Source organism: Lutra lutra, chromosome 3, assembly GCF_902655055.1.
Source record: "Lutra lutra chromosome 3, mLutLut1.2, whole genome shotgun sequence".
NCBI lineage: Eukaryota > Metazoa > Chordata > Mammalia > Carnivora > Mustelidae > Lutra > Lutra lutra.
The window spans coordinates 43,781,718-43,794,531 of record NC_062280.1 but is presented as its reverse complement, the minus strand read 5'-3'; positions in this window follow the sequence as shown (position 1 = coordinate 43,794,531).

Sequence of the window (12,814 nt, the reverse complement as noted above, 5' to 3'; positions counted from 1 at the left end):
AATACGTCCAAATGTCTCCAATTAAAAGAAAACAAAATCCACATTGTGTCTTGTAGATTTCTGCCATAATTTCCAAGTTCCTTAAAATAATTGCCTACACTCTGTGTCTCTACTTTCTTCCAAATGCAGCCCGGGTCTCCTTCCTGAGCATCAAACCTGCATGTACCCCTTTCTTGCTATGCTTGAAGTTTTTGGTTAAGCCCAAATCTCCCCCTGTAAAATCTGCTCCTCCTCTCCTGATCCCCCAGCTCAGTCATAAGCCCATAATCCATCCAAGTGGACAACCTACACACTGGGGGTCACCTTCACGTGTCCCCTTCACAGTCACCCTCTAAGCAGGTCCTCTTCCCATCCATGCGGCCTTCCCCATGTCTCTCTTGTCTGCCGTCAGCTCTACACTCCCAGGAATAAGTGCTCCAGACTTGGAACTATCCCCGGGACAGCCTCCCTGCCCACAAAGGAAGCCATGGCAATGACAAAGCTCTCATGATGGCCCATGACCCAGCTGAGTGGCCTTCAGTGACCACAACAGCAGTGAAAACCTCTCTGCATCCTGAGCCCCTCTGAATCTGTATGAATCTAGAGACCCCTCTCCCAGAGGACAAAAAATCATACATACGCTGCATATCTATAACCATGACATTAATGAGCATAAGCCATAGATAGAATAATTCAGTAATCCTATTTATTTTATTGGGGGGGGGGACACTGTCCCTCAGATTTACTCTGAAAGGCCGATTCTTGCCCTGCCCTTGGATGGAATTTAGGTCATAAAAATTTAGGACCATCACCATTCTGGTCACATCCAACCAATAATAGTTCCCAAACCCGTCCGTAATTAACATGACTGGTGTGGTGATTTAATCAAGATGTGAGATTTCATTTAAAGTGACTCCTCCTTGCCAGGCTGGGCCCAATCCTGGCTGGGCACCCACTTAGGAGGCTGGGGGCGTCCCTCTCTTTCTACCCCATGTGTATTTACCCATCCAGTCCCTGGCAATGGAGTTAGAATACACAGTGCATTAATAACCCCAATGTCTTCTCTTCATCTCCAACCCCTTTTCTGCAGCTTCAGTGTGGCTGAAGAGTTAAGAGAAGTAAGACAGCTTTTGTCCTCACCAGCTCCTGCATGGTGGCTGCAAATCCCCCTTTCGAAATATGGCACCCATTTGGGGGTCATAGTTGAAACTGAAACAAAGAGGTTCCCTCCTTCTCCTAGGGTCCACACCACGTGAGCCCTGTCCTCCCCGATGGGAACCTGCTGCTGCCCCACATGCTGAGCTCTGGTGAGATCCCCAAAGGCACAAGTCTCTTCCTGTGCACTTTCTCTCCCCTGTACTGGAGCAGCTTCCCTTTCCTACCCACTAGGATAACCCCACTCATCATCATATACTCCAAACAGTGCATCATCCAGAAAGATTTCCTGATTTCTTTGTTGCTTTTGTAAAGCCTATAATCACTCTAGACTGTAATTGTTTCCTTTCTCTCTCTCCCTCAAAAGCCTTGTACTCCTGGAGGCCAAGAACCATCTTCTTTGTAGCTGCAGTGGTCTTCACGGGGTATTAGACAAGTCATTCCCACTAGAGAACGGAAGCCATGGCCAAGAGTGCAAAGAGGCGGGAGCTGCTCTGAGTTTTCACAGTAATCTCTCAGAACGCGGGGGAGGAATTCCACACCAGTCACTCGTACACAAGTGCCGTCGCAGATCGGTACTGCTTTCCTTCCGGGTTTGTGCCGCGTCTAAGAAATGTCATGTACCTTTGTCATTTACATTGAATTCTGTCTGAAATGGGACGTCTCTGGAAACACCACGATGCTGCTCAGCACAGAATCCGTGCAGCAACTTCCTAACCCGAAGTCCCCTCTGCACACCGGCTCCAAGGTTGTGCTGGGGCTAGATCCCATCACAGCCGTTCTGCAAGCTGGTGCAAACGAATACAGTGCACTCTGTTAATCCAGAGTGCTCCGGCAACTCTGTCGCCAGTGGTAAGACATCTGTCCCTAAGACAGCTGTCTGCGGCGGTGTGAGCCCTTCTGCCCCTTGCACAAAACCTCTGTGTGAAAACTCAGTCGCCACTTGTCTCCCCACCAGCAGGAAGGTGGAACCCAGGGACGTGCTGCTAAGTGTTTGCCCGCTCTGCGGGGAAAATTCCCCCCAGAGTTGTGGCCCTTGCCAGTTTCCCTGCTGTAAACGTGTGCATCACTGCAGTTTGCAAGCTGCCAGCACGAGGTTGTGGAGTATGGCCCTGGAAAGAATGAGGACAAGGACCATGAGCCAGCTGCTCGGCTGCACAACACTGGCTGGGCCCTCGGTGCTCATCACCAAGAGGAGTCGTGGGCTGACCTGTCCCTCACCTGTGTCCTTGACAAGCATTAAGCCCTCGGTGGGTATGTGGTCCCACCGTCTGAGTCTCACAGAAGCAAAGCCACAGATCTTCACGGGGGGCTGAGACCCAAGCAATCTCTTACTCTCAGTAAAGTATTGAGATTTTCAAGCACTGACCATAGAAAACTTAATGGAGCTTTTCCCTATCATAAGGCGAGGCTACTGTTCTCATTCAGATGCACGTTCTGAGCAGGAGAAACCAGGAGGGGCCCCTAACGGCTGCGGAGGAGTGCTCTGAAGGCCGACAGGAGTATGTCAGCATGTCAGACACGGGACGCCTCCTGCTCCACTGGCCATGAGCTCTGAGACAGCAACCAAAGGCTGACACCTGTGGGGATGGACATGGAACACTGGCATTTGTCTATTGTGGTGAGGTTTTTGCAGCAAAAGAGAGAGAAACCTGGAAGGTAGGAAGTTAAAAATGCCACGTTCATTTTATTGGTCAGAACTTTGAACAAAGTTTATTTTTATATCATAGAAGGAGAAAACCATTTCTTGCAGGGAGGAAAGACAAAGAAGTAAGCATTCTGGAGTGACCTTTCTAAAGATGGCCAGAGTCAATGCTTGTTACCTAGCAGCCCAAGATAACTGCAGGACAAGATGTGGGTTTCCATAAAGGTGTAGACGAAGCCATAGGTCGGCATCAATAAGGAACTGTGCAGGGAGGTTTCCCTCCCATTGATCTTGCCTCAGCTTCCCCCAGAAGGCAGAGTCATCTGTGATCAGTACTTGGGCACCGGGGATCTCCAGACTTACCGTAAAACCCCAGTAACCAGGACAGGATGGCATCACTGTAAAGACAGACCCAGGAAGCAATGGAGCAGAACATGCTAGACACACACACATGCTCCATTAATTTTCAACCAAGACAGGGGAAAAAAAATCCTTTTTAGTCAAGCACTGGGGACAGAAGGAAGCTCCCCCCTCCCCCTCTTCCTTTACACCGTACACAAAAATTAATTCGAAATTGCTCACAAGCCTAAATATCAAAGATCGAAGTATCCCACTTTTGTAGGAAAATTATGTGACTCTGAAGCAGGCAAAGATATCTTAGAACATAAAAAGCACCATAAATGAAAATAGTCGGCAAATGGGACTTAATTGACAGTAGAACCCACTGCCTTTCCATCATTAAGGAAATGAAAAGTCAAGCCGAAAACCAGGAGCTCGTATCTGAAAAGGACGAGATTCCAGAATGGATAAATAATGAATAACTCAGTAAGAAGACAAAAACCTAGCGGAAATAGGCAAAAGAACGGGATGATTCTTTCAGCGATGGGAATGACCGTTAAGCATAACCAAATCATCACCACAATCAGATACCATTTGGCAATGACTAGAATACTTGAAGTTTTAAGCAGGCAGTTCCAAGCGTTGGCCGGGATGTGAACAGGTGGGGTCCTGCCGGGCTGCCGGTGCTGCAGTCTGAGTGTTTGCGAATACCCCGGGACTTGTGTGCGCAACTCCTCGTGCCCAGGGTGATGGTGTTGGGGGGAGGGAGTGTGCCTCGGGAGGTGAGCAGGTCCTAGGGACTCAGGCCTCTGAAGAAGCACTCATATAAAAGAGACTCCACAGAGCTCCCTGAACGTTTCCATTAGTTGAGAGCACAGTGAGTAGGACCCGCCTATGAACCACAAAGAGAACGCTCACCAGAATGCAGCCTTGCTGGTGCCTTGACCTTGGCCTTCCAACCTCCAGAACTGCGAGGAGGAAAAAAACTCTGTTGTTGATAAGCCCTCCAGTCTGGTTACAGCAGCTGGAATGGACCAAGGCAGCTAGTAAGAGTATAACGTGGTACCGCCATTTGGGGAAACCATTTGGCATTTTCTTACAAAGCTAAGCATCCACTTACCATAAGATCCAGCCATTCCACTCTTAGGGTTTTACCCAAAAAAAAATGAAAATTTGTATGTCCAAAAATAATAATAATAATAACGCACATTAAAATGCACAGCAGAATCAACAGGAATTGGAAATAACTCAAAGGTCCTTCTCTCTGAGAAAAGACATAGAAAAAGATGCTGGCTTGATTCCCTCTATGTGAAGTTCTAGAACCTGAGAGCTTCCTAAAGATTCCTACAGACTCGATCAGTGAGGAAAACCGGCGCAGCCTGTGTGGGCCTCCTTTGTCCTGAGCCTCAGATGCGAGGTTGAACAAATAAAATTAAAGGACACTTAGTCACGTTTCTGCTTCAGATAAACTACAAATAATTTTTTAGTGTTAGTATGTCCCATACAATATTTGGGACATCCATGGCAGAGACACACATTGGACCCCCTTATACTAAAAAATTACTCATTGTTCATCTGCAAATCAAAATTAACCAGATATCCGGGGATGTCTTGGTGGCTCAGTTGGTTAAGCATCTGTCTTTGCTCAAGTCATGATCCCAGGGTCCTGCTCAGAGGGGAGTCTGCTTCTCCCTCTCCTGCCTGCTACTTCCCCTGCTTGTGCACAATGTCTCTCTCTCCCTCTCTTAAATAAATAAATAAAATCTTTCTTAAAAAATTAACTAGATATCCTGTTTTACCTGGCAAGTCCACACTGTGGTTTCCTGTGACCTTTCTAAGGGCAAGGCATATTCTGACCCAGGTCTGCAGGGCTGGTCTAACCCCCAGTCATTTCTCAGAGAAGGGGAGAGAAAACACGTGTGCCCCAGACCCCTTCCAGCACGCAGAACCCCATCCCTGCTATGTGGCTTTGCCCTGGATTTCTCAAAAGTTTGCAGGGGTGCAAAGCTTGCTGTGTCTACAAGGCTCAGGTGGGGGGCCCGCACCCCAGGAGGACAGAGCCCAATCTCCTGCTTGAATGGATCCCTTGGACCACTCTGTCATTATTGCCCGTTGCGACAGTGTGTCATTACGGCGCGCTGCTTTATGTGGGTTATTTGCATCAGTTCTGCTTTTCCTTTCCGGAGATGTCTAGAGCTCCTGTTCGTTTGCAGAACACGCTCAATCACGGTTCAACAAAGAGGAGATTACAGCACACAAGATTTTTAGCCAGTTTCCAAGAAGTCAAATAGCAGGTGTGACAGCTCTGATACTTACTGCATCCCACAAGCAAGGCGAGTCTGATCTGTTTATGCAGCCTTCACACCGGTAACAAAGAGAATCCCTTCAAGGAAAACCTGTTAAGAGCTGTTTGGGGAATTATTTTTTAAAGAACATTTTTTTTTTTTTTAGAATGCCTACTTTGAACATAAACACTTTCTTTTTTTTTTAATTTTTTATTTTTTTCAGCATAACAGTATTCATTATTTTTGCACCACACCCAGTGCTCCATGCAATCCGTGCCCTCTACAATACCCACCACCTGGTGCCCCCAACCTCCCAAACATAAACACTTTCTTAATAGTGGTTTTTTTTTTCCTTTCTCGCCTGGCAACTAAATGAGGGTGTAATTTACAAGAGCTGACTCCCTGAAAGAGGCACACTCACTTGCTGGAAAGAACATGAATATCTATCAGTGAGAGACACGAACTTTGACAAGAAAATTATATCTTTTGGGGAAAGCACAGAAAATAATAAGATGGTGGAAGGGAACATTTGGAACATAAAATTAATATGCATTTCCCCCTCCCTGCTCTTCTCCATGAATGCTTTCTAACTCTGGCTCATAGATAACAGGTGCAAAAAGACAAAAAGGTAAAATTTGGAAGTGGGATGCATTAACAAAGCAAAACGAGGAATTTCAGCTGTTGCAAAGGATGCATTGGATGGGTCTCACCGTGTCCAGGGGTGCACAGGGGGGCCCTGCCCCTTTGGAAGTCACGCTGGGATGGCCCGACTAAAGAGACTGTAAGACGTTTGGGTGATGGATCATTAAGATCCTCATACAAATCAGAAAACTGCTTCTTGGAGAGTGCACGTACACCCATGTGCACCCAGCCTTCCAGACCCCTGCAAGGGGTTCAGACACTGCCCCCACATTTCCTCCCAGAGCCCAGGTCAGGAATCCTTGCACTAAGCACCACCAATGTTTTTCCCACTCTCCACCTCCCCCCAACCCCATGACCCCTCTGGCCTTTGGCCCTTGAAGCTGAGGGGGGCTGCAGGGGCCAGAACCTTGACCCATCCATTCCCCCCGCAGCACCCAGCAGCCTGGGCAACCACCTGATTGTTTCTAGTCTGAGCACGAATCCTAGGACACTTGACACGGTGCGAATCCTAGGACACTTGACACGGTGTCACACGGCTGGCTGACACTGCGTGGTGAGAGATTTGGGGCAAGAGACAGAGACAGGAGTGAGGAGAGCCCCGCTTGGCAAGGCCCTGGTCTCCCCCAGCTTCTGCAGCCTCATCTGTAACAGGGATGATGGTAGCACTCACCTCGGGGCTGCAATGAAGACGGAATGACACTATGTATATAAAGTGTCAAGCGTGGGACAAGTGTTACAAGCAGAGTTATTTCACACTTGGACAGTGATTTGCAAACTGCAAAGTGCCTCCCTTGGAAACTCACTGTGGATCATTGATTATTATCTGAAAATACCCATGAGGTAGGAACAGTCAAAATTACCACTCCCACTTCACAGGTGAAAACACTAGAGTCTCAGGTTTGGAGGGTTGCCTTTCTTCACTCACAGGCCAGGTGCGTGGCTCCAGAACCAGACCACCAGACAGAAACCCAGGACGAAAGGTCACTAAGCTACCCTAGATACAAGGCACTGGCCACCCACATGCCACCAGCAAACTTCCCAACAGCCCCAGAGGCTGCTCAGTCCTGACACCAAAGGCCTGGCTTAAAATCAGGTCCTGGGATCCCAGGACCTAAGACCAGCTCCCAAAGGCCCCTCCTTGAACCGCCCCCCTCCCACCCCACCCCTGCACATCCTCCTCCCTGACCTTCTCCTGCAACATGTGGCTTCCTGCAGGGGCTCACTCTCCTCACTTTGCTTCCACTGCCCCAAGGCTGCTTTGTGCCTCTAACACCTGCCTATCGCCCACGCACAAAGGCTGGAAAGTACAAGGCAGTGACCCCCTTGCAGTCTCCCCTGATGGTGAGAAGCAGCATCTTCCGAACTTGGACAGACCACCCTTAGAGGCAGACTCTGTGTAGCTCCTAAGGGGATCCTGGTGAATAGAACCCCACAGCCCGCAGTGGTGGCCAGCCTGAGGAAGTACCTTCTATAACCTTGCCCATCTTCCCTATGTCAGTCCCCCTCTCCCCACATGGCTCCCCGCTACTCTGCACCCACTTCCTTCCACTGCCCCAGCTAGGGGATCCCCCTGGCCAGTGTGCAAAACCTGCTGTCAGAAAAGCCACCATGATCAGGACTTAGAAGATTGCCCTCCAAAGGGCCTGGATTCCAACACTGAGATCCCATGGCTGGCTGCCGAAGAAGCCACCGCCAGCCTCTCCTTCCCCTGGGATGCCCCCGCTGAGACTGGGCTTTCCTCGGTCATGGCCAATCCAGCTCGGGTGACAGAAGCTCTGCTTCTCAGCACCACCCCAGGGGCTCACAGCGTGGTGGTCTGATCAGCTGGTACGTGTCGCAGGTGACACCAGGGAGTCTCACCAAGACGTCCTGCCGAGAACCTCACTGGACTGGGTGAATGGGTCAATGCCCGGTCAGCAAAGATGATCTCCTCCCTCCATTCCTACCACCGCTCCCTGGTGCTGCCTGCTTTCACTGAGCTCCAGCTGGGCATGGTTCAGGTGCTCATACACAAGGCATGAAGCTTACGTGATCACACGGAAATAGACACTAAAGAGGTTTAAAACCACGTGTGACATCATTTCAGTGGATGATAATGGCAAAAAGATGAGTTAGGGAAAGGGACGGAGGAGAATTGTCAGTTTCCAATTCATTTTTAGTGGCTCCGTATCTCCACTGAAGAACAAAGCAAAATTGTTCTAAACATCTCCTCTACCTCGACTATCTACATCAGACAAGAAGGCCTATGCTGCTATTACCCTCATTAAAGAGAATCACTTGTAAGTACACACTGCCAAAGAGCTTTCAAACTTTATACTGATTTATGCTCTGACCAGCGATGTGTAGCTGAGCTGGTTCTTGAGAATCCTCACCAGATCTTGTGTTCTTTCCAACCACAGAGACTTTGGAATTGACAATATTTCTGAAAACAATAACAGTAGTTTTAATTTGCATTTCTTCCAACATGTGCTGATCTTGGCCCTTTGCCCTGTGCCCTTCCAATGTGGTCTATACCTTCGTCTTTCACCCAAGACTCACGCTGGTGACCAAGAAGGCACCCAGAGCTGGCAGCGCCTCCCACCGCAGGTGCCTGTCCCTCCACCCAAGAGCTCCCTCTGTGCTGGGGACAGCACGGCAAGGTGGCCCCAGCTGGCAGATAACCAGCTCCTTGCACCATGAGCCGATGGCTGTGTGGTCAGCCAGTGTCCCTCAGCAGTAGTGAGTCCCTGTTGCCACAGTGGAAACCGCTGGAAAATATGCCTTTGTTGGCTTCTTTCTCTTCTCCATTTTATTTCCCCTCCCCTCATTAGAGCTTTCCAGGATCACCACCCAAATCACACACTTGCACTCCATTCCTTGTCACAGAGTTTGCTCTGGGGAACCCAGTCTGGGACAGCATACTAAAAACATTTACTAAATTGCACTCTGGGCCCATGATTCCTCCGTGAGGATAGTGCAGGTGCGGCTGGCAATGGAAGAAGAGCAAACAGACTCCTGTTCCGAGGAGATCAGACTAGCAGATGGAATAGAGGTACTCTGGTGCCCTGGGCTGCAAACCCCTCCCCTGGGAGTAGCCACATGACAGGGTCTATCTTTGTGCATCCTGACCTATTGGGACAGCTGTGACATCTGCTTACCTTAGATGCAATGCCTCGGGCGCTGAGCCTGGGAAAGGGTCAAGTGGGGACATGCAAGAAAAGACCATCCCTAGGCATCCAGGAGGTGATTTTTCCACATTACCAAACTCCTCTGGTTCTAAGAGAACAAGGGGCAGCAGGCTGCCACAGACCCTGTCCACATCTGAAATCTGGACATCTGGATGTAGCGTTTTAGGGTTTAAGAAGGGAAAGGGGTAGCTGGGGAGAGCTCTTGGACTTCAAAGAAGAGAGACAGCATCCATGAGGAAGTGAGATAAGAAGCCCCATGTGGTTTGGGAGTGGGGACAGGTGACTTATGGCCTCAGCGGGGGGCAGCAGCTGTCCCTACCTTTTGGTTGACACTCCCCATGCAGCCAGAGCTGCAGCACAGACACCTTCCCCAAGCAGATAAGACAGGAGGTGCGGGGAATTGCCCACAGAAGCCTTTCTTCCCAGTTCTATCCTTACAAGATGTGCATATACTGGTGGAATACTAATTATATTTTCTCTTATAGAAAAAGACTTGGCCCATCCATTTTTGACGTGTGGGTTACATTTCCTATTCAATATTGATGACCAGTCCTAATTCCATGTACTAGAAATCCTATGTTAAGAAGATTCTATTCGAGGGGCGCCTGGGTGGCTCAGTGGGTTAGGCCTCTGCCTTCGGCTCAGGTCATGATCCCAGGGTCCTGGGATCGAGCCCCGCATCGGGCTCTCTGCTCAGTGGGGAGCCTGCTTCCTCCTCTCTCTCTGCCTGCCTCTCTGCCTACTTGTGATCTCTATCTGTCAAATAAATAAATAAAATCTTAAAAAAAAAAAAGAAGATTCTATTCGAAAAATTTTGAGTAATGCAGATGGCAATGTATGGATGAAATTCAGTAGGAAGCACTGGGTGAAAAATAATTTTACCTTGTTGAAAAATGACTAGTGGTTTCCACTTAATGTATAATAATTCCCCTTCCGTAATGCAGCCTGTGTTCTTCTTCAGGGCACAGTGTAGTAGAATGTACATTGTATTTTATCTTGCATGGACTTGCAGAAAGTCTTGAAGTGTGACAAAAGAGAACGGAGTGAAGGACAGGACAGATCTGTGGAGGGAAACCTCTCCGTGGAGAGCCTGAGCTAGAGAACAAAGCCAGCTGTCCTTGGTCCTGGCAGTTTTTCTGGAACTCTGACCCTTGTAAAGTCAAGCTAACTTTGGATTCTGGATATGTCCTTGAATCTTCTTGATGAATTCTCCTCTTTTTGTGTAAGTTAATTGGAGTGGGATTATTTGGTTTTTACCATGTGGTTCCAGTGGGAACTTTACAAGACTTCTTCAAATTCAATCTTTTGTTACATGAGCCTCTAGAACATGGAAGTCTTGGGGTAAGTACACGCTCGGCTACTCACTTGCTACGTGATTTTACGATGTTACACGACCTTCATTTTCATATTTACACAATAACAATAATAAAGCTGGCTTCATTATGAGGACTAAATGAGGTATGTGTGTATGTGTGGATATATAGTGCTTATCAACTATAAAATACTACAAATAGCCATTTGACATTATTTTGTCCTCAAAACAACACCAAGTGTTTTGTAAGGGAAATACTGTCACAGCTGTTTCTAGGATGAGGACCTGAGTGGCGAGGAGCAGGGAACCACAAAGACCAGCCCCACCTTAGAGCTTGGTCCACTAAAGCGTGGACAGGTCTACTGGTGGGATTAGAAGGACAACGTATACAATGAGGATGTCTGAAGGAACTGGGAGCTTTTCCTTTCTGGAGAACACACAAATAAAACAGTAGGTTGTAACAGGGCCCCAGATTGCCTCATCAGACTCTTCCAGGTGGAGATCCAAGGCATTTCAAGGCACATCTAGCCTATTCCTGGCCAGGGCGTTTAGACAACTTATGTTTAGCACAATTACTGATATGGTTGGCTTAGAGTCTGCCATTTTGTTCTGTGTTTTCTATTTTCTCCATGTTGTCTCAGTCCCCCTTCTCTTCTTGGAAGGTCTACAGACCAAGAGCAGAATAGTCTCCAACACAGAGAGGCTCCATCACCTCAAGAAGGGAAGACCAGGAAGGGGTGATGCACTCCCAGATTTTCAGGGCTCCAAAAAAACACAGAACACCAACACTGAGCCCTTTGCCACGCAAACTAAGTCTATTTGATAAAGCAAAGAGGTATTTTTCACTTTACTAAAAAGAATGATTTTAATTATTCGAACTGTGGCTGTCAGTTCTGTTTTTCTGGTTGCATGGAAAAAATATGTTATCTTGGCAAATGCTCTGAACTCATTCCATCAAACCAAATATTCATAAATATTCAACAAAGTGAATTATTTCTTCCTTGTAAACTGGCCAAAGACAGGCAGTCTTTGCCACACATCAGGTGCTAGGATGCAAATACATGAAAATACCACATTTCTTGGGTTTTGAATGAACCCAACACCGGGGATTTTAAAACTCTAGCACAGCTCGTGTCTGTGCCTTGCTGAGGGTTGGTGCTTTTTCCCGGTTTGTTGCTGTGCAGTCATCAACACTCACGTTTGTTAAGGACACCTAACAGACATCACCTTGCTTGTGAACAGGTGATGTTGGTCCCAAAAGATGCGTGAAGAACACTCCTGTTGCACTGAGTCAGCTCAGGAGGAGAATGGAGCCTCTCGGAGAAATGCAGCAATAATTTTAAAGGAAGGCATTTGCATTGGTCACAAGTACTAAATTAGTATTGCTTTCAGTCAGTAGTAACAGAAATCATTTGTGGACTTTCCAGGGCCCAGAGAGATAGGAAGGGTACTCTAGTACTCAGACTTTCTAATCACACAGAGGGCAAGAGGTGTGTCTTCACACACAGACACGGATCAATAGTACGAAGAAAGTGATGTGGGGCACCTGGGTGGCTCAGTCCATTAAGCGTCTGCCTTCTGCTCCTGTCATGATCCCGGTCCTGGGATCGAGCCCCGCATCTGGCTCCCTGCTTAGCGTGGAGTCTGCTTCTCCCTCTGCCTCTGTCCCTAGACTTGTGCTCTCTCTCTCACTTTCTCTCTATCTCAAATAAATAAATAAAATATTAAAAGAAGAAGGAGGAGGAGAATAAAGTGATCCAAAGGAAAATATTATGGGTCCTAGAATCCTCTAAATTATTTGATTCAGATGGAAACACAGCTGCTGACACAGGCTGGGGAAGAGTTCTGCCCTGTGCCACCACGTGGGGGCTGAGACACCAGCATGTGTCAGCAAGAGGACAAACCCAGACCAGCTTTGTGTGAAGGCACCCTGGACTTCGACCCCCTCAGGTCTGCAAGTCAACAAACATCCCTTTTTGCTAAGCCAATTGGAGTTGGTAAGTGGTTTTCTGCCACTTACACGCTAAGCAAAATAAACAATAGCCCTGCAGAAGTTCAGAGCGGGGACTGCACAGTTCAGACTGCACAGGTAGGAGAGGTCTGTGGCAGCCGTGGGGTTCACGGGGTCCCCTACGAATGAGGTGAGAGCGGGCAGTGGGGCCTCAGTTCTTAGCTGCGAAACTGCAAGAGATCAGACTTGGAGTTAGAACCTAAGTCACGACGAGGACAAAAAGCACAGCAGAGGGAGTATAGTCGATCATGTCATAGTAACGTCACATGGGGACAGATG